Genomic DNA, 7,500 nt, shown 5'->3' with positions numbered 1-7,500 from the left:
CAGGCTTCTCGATCTACATGTACGCAATTGCAAAAATTGCGTTCATAACTAACCCTAATTCAAGAAATAAATGTACTGTTGTTGTCGTTATAAACTTGAAAGCTATGGCTTCCGAGGAGTGGTAAATGATTGGTTTAAGTCGCAAACAGTATACGGCTGTTAATGGTTATATACCTGTGTCCAGTTGCTCAAACAATGGATAGCGCTATCCGCCGGATAAACCACTATCCAGTGAATAAGTCATAGCGAAACCAATTGCAGATTTATCCCATGAACAACTGGGGCCTGATGTTAATCCAACCGCTCTGCGGAGTTCCTCAAGGTTCCGTGCTTGGACCCTTGCATTTTCCCTTGTATACCAATGACTTAAATTGATCTTCCAATAAGCTTCATTTTTACTTGTTTGCTGATGATTATAGTGTAACTTGTGCAAACTTGGAATTGAAATCAACGAAGTGTGTACGTGGTTAGCTGCCAATAAACTAACCTCGAGGGCCGAAAAATCTATAGTCACTATAATTTGTCATCTTTCGTCCCCGCCAAAACGCTCTTTCCTTTCATTCCAAAAGTAGAATAATAGATAACAACTCAAATACTAGCCAACCATTAAAAACTCCTCATCTTATTCTGCTCTTTAATTTTACCCTATCTGAACTACATGTGTATGGTACATGTATCTGTGCTTGGGGTCTGAGGCTGCTGAAACACATCTTCATAAGCTACTTGAGTACATAAACTCCCTGATAAATGTACGCAGTTGCACTCATACACTTTGTTGACCTTCCTGCTCTCCTTTAGCTCGCATCACCCATCCCCCCTTCTAGAACTCGCTTGTATGATGGCGACCGGGCCTTTGAATGCACTGCATCTATTCCCTAGAACTCCCTAGCTACCTGAACAAATAAAATCTTCATAATCTGCTTTTACGTTAAATAGTAACCTTAAGACACTTTTCTAATCTTTCGACGATATTACTACCTTCCATAGGACTATTGTTCAATGTTAGTATCATTTTATCCCAGTAGTATATACATTACATGTACATGTAAGTTAATTTAGTCCTATTTGATGTTATACATGTATAGCACATTGAGTGTTAGAAACGCGCATCACAATTATATTACGTGTAGTACCTATTTATTATTATCATTATCATTATCATTATCATTATTATTAAGGCACGCAGCCACACGAAATTCTTTGAAGTTTATGTTTTAAATAAAGACAATACATGTTTCCGATGAGACATCATCCATCGTCAGTTGTACAGTGAGAAGTGAAAAAAATGAAAAATAATTTAATATGCAGTAAATAGTATAACAAAATGAGATATTAACGAGAACAATTAAGGATGAAGGTGTGAACCAAAAAAAAAGTAAAACTATTTAAGCTAAAAGGGGAGATTAATTATTATGAAAGGGGTAAATTATTATTACAGTCGAGCCTAGATTATCCGGATACTTCAATTATCCGGACTTACTTTTCTGGTCCCAGTTTTAATGCATATCAATTAGTCATACTGTATTTTATGATCCGCAGCAAAACATTTTTCCTTCAAATTATGAGATGAAAGTCCGGTTCCAACTGATCTTTTTCGCTTCTAAACACAAATCTGTACGCGTTTCGTGCTCAACCGCGCCATAACTAATACAGTGCATTTAACTGAGCTCTGATTAGCTCAGATATGCTCCGATGCTAAGTGAAATTCCACGGTCCATTTTATTTAGCTGTTACAGTACTATTAATTATGTTTGAATGTGGAGATTAATCTGTTGATACCTCCTATAGTGCTTTTTTGCATCCATAGGCTATCGCCTTGATAGAAGATGACACATTACTAAACATTACATGTACTTCTGCGGTATTGGAGAAGTGCTCTTAAATTAGCCTATGGCATTCTAACACAACAAGTTAATCAAGTTCTTCTGAAATAGAAAAAGTACTCAAAGACAGTACGTTGAATAGGCTGTTACGTTGAATGTCAAGCTCTGAAACGCTCGAGTTTGTAGTATTACTTTTTTATCCTAACAAACCAGTATTATTTATAATATTAACCTCATGTGAACATTACTTTATCAATCCAAATATCTCAAACACTGTCAGGAATTTGGAACAAAAGAATCAATTTCACCTTAAAAAGAAAGTAAATAACAGGATTTCTTAAGAATTTGAGATTTTTTTTTCATGGATTCCAAAAAGTTTTTGTTTGTAATAATAATAATAATAATAATAATAATATGTGATCTGCTAATCGCCCTTTCTCGCAGTCGGAGACTGAATTGTTAAGGGCGCAGCTCAACGAGGTCGGGCCGAAGGAGCTGTGCTGCCGGCTAGGCGCTCGGCTCCTGAACACGACCCATGTACAGTGTATGACCTCGGAGGACAGCACCACAGCCTCATGGAATAGCCCGGGAGTCGATTTTGAGGAGAGAGGAAAACCGGAGTACCCGGAGAAAAACCCTCGGAGTCAGATTGAGATCGCCTGAAACTCAGCCCACATACAACCCGAGGCCAGAGTTGAACCTGGGTCACAGAGGTGGGAGGCACGGTTGATGACCACTAAACCACCCTGACTCCCCAAATGTACTAGAATTATTGTCAGAATTCAGTGATTTGCTTTTAAACACAATCAATCAATCAATCAATCAATCAATCATTCATTCATTCATAACTACAGTAACTTACTTGAAGAGCTCTGTTCAGTCTCCTCTGCCTTTCAAGTTTAAATCACAACTCTTCCATGCAGCATTTATACCATGGTCCTGCAAAATGAGGGATACCAACAAAAATGATTCTCAAGCATCTACGCTCACAACCTTGGTAAATTCCCTCAGTGTAGTTAATGTTTTTGCATTTACCACATTTTTGTCTTGTTGTGTGGAGGGTACAGCAACATGTAAGTACTTGTATGGGATGTTACCTGTAGTCTCCCCAACTACTACTACCTTTCATGTAAGGGCTGCCATCCATTTTGGTCTGAAAACTGTTACTGAATTAAATTAAATCTAAAAAATGAAGTTTTCCCTCCACCCCTTGTTTTAGACTGTCTCTTTTATTTTCTCTCAGAATACTGTCCTTTCATCCTCAGTGATCGATGAAGACCTTAATTAATGGCCCTTCTTACTCATCTCAGAAGTTAAAGCCACCTACATGCAGTAAAGATCTAAGACATACTGATAGACAGACTAAAATTGTTAGGGGAGCAGGACTGGCACAGTGGTGAGAGCACGCGCCTCCCACCAATGTGGCCCTAGTTCGATTCCTGGTCCCGGCGTCACATGTGGGTTGAATTTGTTGTTGGTCCTCTCTTTTCTCCAAGAGGTTTTCGCTGGGTACTCTGGTTTTCCCCTTTCCTCAAAAACCAACATTGTCAAATTTCAATTCGATCTGGAATGCACGGACACATGTTGAACGAGCTCCTGAGCGCTCTTAGGGGCTGGACAATCTGCAAGCCAGCGAGTGATGTGAGCCATGCGAATTTCGCATTTACAGTGCGTTTCACAAAACTTTTGACAAACGGTTTCCGAAGTTCGTTTGAAATTCCCAAAGTTCGCTACGAACTTGACAATTTCATTACGTAATTGTCAATCAAATTATGAACTTCTAAAGGAAGTTGGGAAGTTGCGAAGTTCGTCGCGAGCAAAGTTCGCATCATTCGGTGTAGTTGGTTTGGTATTAAATATAACTACAAATGAATTTATACAAACAGAAAAAATTTCTCAACCAAGCGAGACTAATTTTTGATTTTTACTTCTTAAAGGTAAATTATTTGAGAGGTAGGGAGCCGGGACTTCACATTACAGACAGATGGCGCGACTCGCAGAAATGTAAAGACAAAAGTTGAACAACATGACATTGAAATGTTTTGTTTCTTGCGCTATTTCTAGAATGATGTATGTCCTGAAAATAGGGTTTCTTTTTATCTCTGATAGATTTAACTGTAAAATACTTTTAAGCAACCATGCGTAGAAGTTCACACGACAGAAATTGTATTCTATTTTTAGGCAGGTGTCGGGTGACATCTGGGAATATTCAGGGTGCTTACCATTTAGCCAAATAATCCGGATGGATGATCGTTGCGTAAAGGTAAGCGATTTTCCGAATTTAATGACCAACCGGACGAGAATGGTGCTTACCATTTACTACACAGCATTCCATCCCGCATATTTTACTCGATCTTGTGAGAAAGGGCCTGGAAACGGAAGGATTCTCACAAATGGTAAGAGCATTTCGCGAATTCCGTTCAGAACGGAAAAAGAGGACTACCTCTGGAGGTTGTCCACAATTTTCCGAAAATATTTTTCGGAAAATTGCCTTTCCATTTGACCTCAAACCGAATTTTCCGGATTTTTTGGCTAAATGGTAAGCACTCTCAGTTTTCAACGTTTTATAACCCATTTTAAATACAGTAATTCGCAATCAACGTAACCACAACTTTGAAGAAAATTCCGAGAAATTTACACCGATCGGTGCGATCTTCTCTCGCGACAAACACCTTACCTTCCCAACGATGTTCGTGGTAAAATTCTCAACATCGTTTCTAAGTTCACAATTGGAATAACAACTACGTAATCAAATTGCCAAGTTCGTAGTGAACTTTGGAAATTTCAAACGAACTTCGGAAACCGTTTGTCAAAAGTTTTGTGAAACGCACTGTAACTCTAAGCACGCACTTCAAATAGCGCTGATAAACTGTTATTAAGCCTAAGCACCCATTTTAAAGTGGTTAGCTTTCAATAACTGTGTGACTAGTATGTTGACTCGCCATCTTGGCTCACATCACTCGCAGCCATGGCTCACATGCCTCGCATGCCTCACTGGCCGGCACATTGTCCAAACTCATCCTCTTAAGATGTTCCGTGGGCAAACAAACTCCACTTCCATGGAGTTCAAAGCAGTCAAGATATCTGGAAATGAGTTTGATCATGCAACACCTCTTAGTTCCAGACATTAAATGCAACTCAGACTTCTTCTGACATCATTCAATAGAACTTCAAGGAGGTTGAAAGCAGTCAACCAATGCTGATGTTTTTGAGATCTAGCTCTAAATGAAAACGGAATTTTAAGCTCCGAGAGAAATTTATACACAGAAAAAATTAAACTTTTAGATGACATATTTGATAAGGTTTGAAGTTTCAAATGTGGTCAATTAATATACAGATATTAAATTGAAGTGATGCCTTGATCTGGGGTTGTTGCTGTAACATCATGACCAAGACAGGGTTCGCGCTGGATTTTGTCTATACAATTCCAGGAGTATTCAAGGCGTTTTCAAGAACCAGAAGTTAAGTTTTCAAGGAGTCTTTATAAGAAGATTTCTATGCCATACATAGTGTTTCAGTGTTTTCTTTGCTGAAAAAGCCTACACTGTACCTCATATTCCTTACCACATCCTGGAAGTTAAATACACGCACAGGCATTTTCATTTTGGGTTAAATGTTTCCCTAATAGTCAATTTTGGGCTCAATTTTTGAAATGTCTCTTTAACTTAGCATGATGCAATCTCAACAAATTTCACCCAAGCAAAAATTCAAAGAGTTTTCAAGCAGTTTTCTGCAAAATCCTATTTTTCAAGGGCTTTTCAAGCACCCTTGAAGTTCAAAATTACATTCAAGGGCTTTTCAAGGTCTTCAAGGAGTAGCACGAACCCTGCCAAGAAAATTTATATATAATTTTGTACTTGAAGAATCTTTCCCCTACCAAAAATGTGACTGCAAGAAGTCTACATTTTTGTACAAGAGACAAGAGCGACTGCAGTCAACATGAGCAACTGCAGTCATGTTGTCAGTGGTTTTGTTACACAATGTATGTATACTTGCACATTCATTGGGATCCCTCATTCTTCGTGTTGTAGAGCTTTTTCATTGTTGTGGCGGGAAGAAGGAGCATTTTGTGTGGAGCGTTTAGCGGTTTTTTCCCTCCCTTTGCCCAGTCTTCTTTCCACTGTTTATAAGTGTGATGGGTGGCTGTCTTGGGGCGGGGGGCTCATGACGGGTTTGTCAGGTTTTGCCGGCCACGGGTACAGTCTCTATCTTGGAGCTGGCTTCCAATAGTGGAAGCTCCAGGATGTCTCAGCCACCCAACCTCCACTTAGCGACGCAGTTGTTAAATAATAATTTAAATATTAACCTTCAGTCAATTTTGTGCAGTGAGCAAGTCAGTAAAATTACTGTAAAGTTAGACAAAATTATGGTGACAAAAATATTTATGAAGACATTTCAAAATTGTCTGAAACATGGGCATTTACAGGAACACATATTGGTGATGTTAACATACAAGTAGATTACAAAGTCTAACATAAACATGCATGCTTATTGTACATACCTGCAATAATTCTTTAATTTATAATTCAGAAAAGTCTGAAAATCACATCCTTGGTCAAAAAGTTTCCTCCTTTCAAGAAAACAAAACCGAAAATAAGCAGTGAGAGATTTTACCACTACAGCAGAGACAAGAATTAAAGGATCCTCCTTTACGATGTCATGCTCAATTAATTAACTAGTGTGTACATGTACACAATAAATTAAGTTGCACATCTACAGTGTAATAGGCTGGTTTCGAATTGTGCAGCAATAAAAGAACAGAGTCGAGGTTCAGGGGAATAATTAGCATTCTCTTTTGTTCAAAACAAAGGAAAATGCAAATTACAGATTCCCCTGATCTCGACTCTGTTCTTTTGTTGCTGCACAATTCGAAACTAGCCTATTCGAAAGTTCAGAAGGAGTTGCTTTAATTAAAAGATACCCCTGAGAGCCACAAAGAACAAACTATATAAAATTAAAGAAAGGCTATGTACTTCACAAAGTATTTCTCTGTTGTGCACAAGAATGGAATTTTCAATTTTACATAAGAAATGGTTTGCAGCCAGCCTTGCATGAAATACAGTGATGCCAACCTCTGGAGATCTAAATACCCCCCTCCCCTCCATGATCAACTGACCCACTTCTAGCCCACGTCCTCATCTCCCCCTAAAAAATCAGGCCTTCTGATATTACGCGATGGTGCGATTTCGCACAATCGACCTCAAATAGCATCCGATCGCACAATTCGCAAAAAATCGCATAATTCACAAAAGGACAAACAAAATTCATAAAATGAAACATAAATCAACACGTTTCTTAGAAATTCCTGCATAAATACAGGTACGCCATTTTTAAGATGATTTATCTTGGAAAAAGGCTAAAAAACCTTTGCCACCTTCGATTTCGTAAACATTCGAAGTTCAAGGCTTTATTTTGCATGTCGGGGACCTGGTACGAGTCTCCTTCTATTGGTGCAACACAAACACGCACTTATATACACACCACTGAAATGACACAGTTGCCTTCTCTTAGAGAAGAGATTTGTGAAAAATAAGCGAAGTTGTAAGTTTTTCGGCAAAATGTAGAGCTTGTTTTTCATACTTGTGATCGTAGTTAGTCCAAAAGAAGAATTTTCTCAACAATTTTATTCAAGATTGTAGTTTTCATATCTTTTAAAATATTATTTCTGATATTAGTG

At 38.3% G+C, this 7,500-nt stretch overlaps 2 protein-coding genes across 4 annotated transcripts in view; both read right to left on the bottom strand.

The window, feature by feature from the left end:
• Window positions 1-7,500, bottom strand: part of LOC138050903 (uncharacterized) — a 261,256-nt gene that overhangs the window by 73,758 nt on the left and 179,998 nt on the right. The gene's annotated exons all lie outside the window — the stretch shown is intronic.
• Window positions 1-7,500, bottom strand: part of LOC138051585 (protein NLRC3-like) — a 94,179-nt gene that overhangs the window by 18,070 nt on the left and 68,609 nt on the right. For all 3 annotated transcript variants that reach the window (XM_068897821.1, XM_068897820.1, XM_068897819.1), the window contains 2 exons: window positions 6,325-6,393; window positions 2,686-2,762 (listed from right to left, as the gene is read on the bottom strand). The gene's annotated coding sequence lies outside the window, so the exon portion shown is untranslated. The remainder of the gene's footprint in view (window positions 1-2,685; window positions 2,763-6,324; window positions 6,394-7,500) is intronic.

Source organism: Montipora capricornis, chromosome 6 (genome assembly GCF_036669925.1).
Source record: "Montipora capricornis isolate CH-2021 chromosome 6, ASM3666992v2, whole genome shotgun sequence".
NCBI lineage: Eukaryota > Metazoa > Cnidaria > Anthozoa > Scleractinia > Acroporidae > Montipora > Montipora capricornis.
Note: the sequence above shows the minus strand (reverse complement) of the source record. Positions and strands in the feature narration are given on the sequence as shown.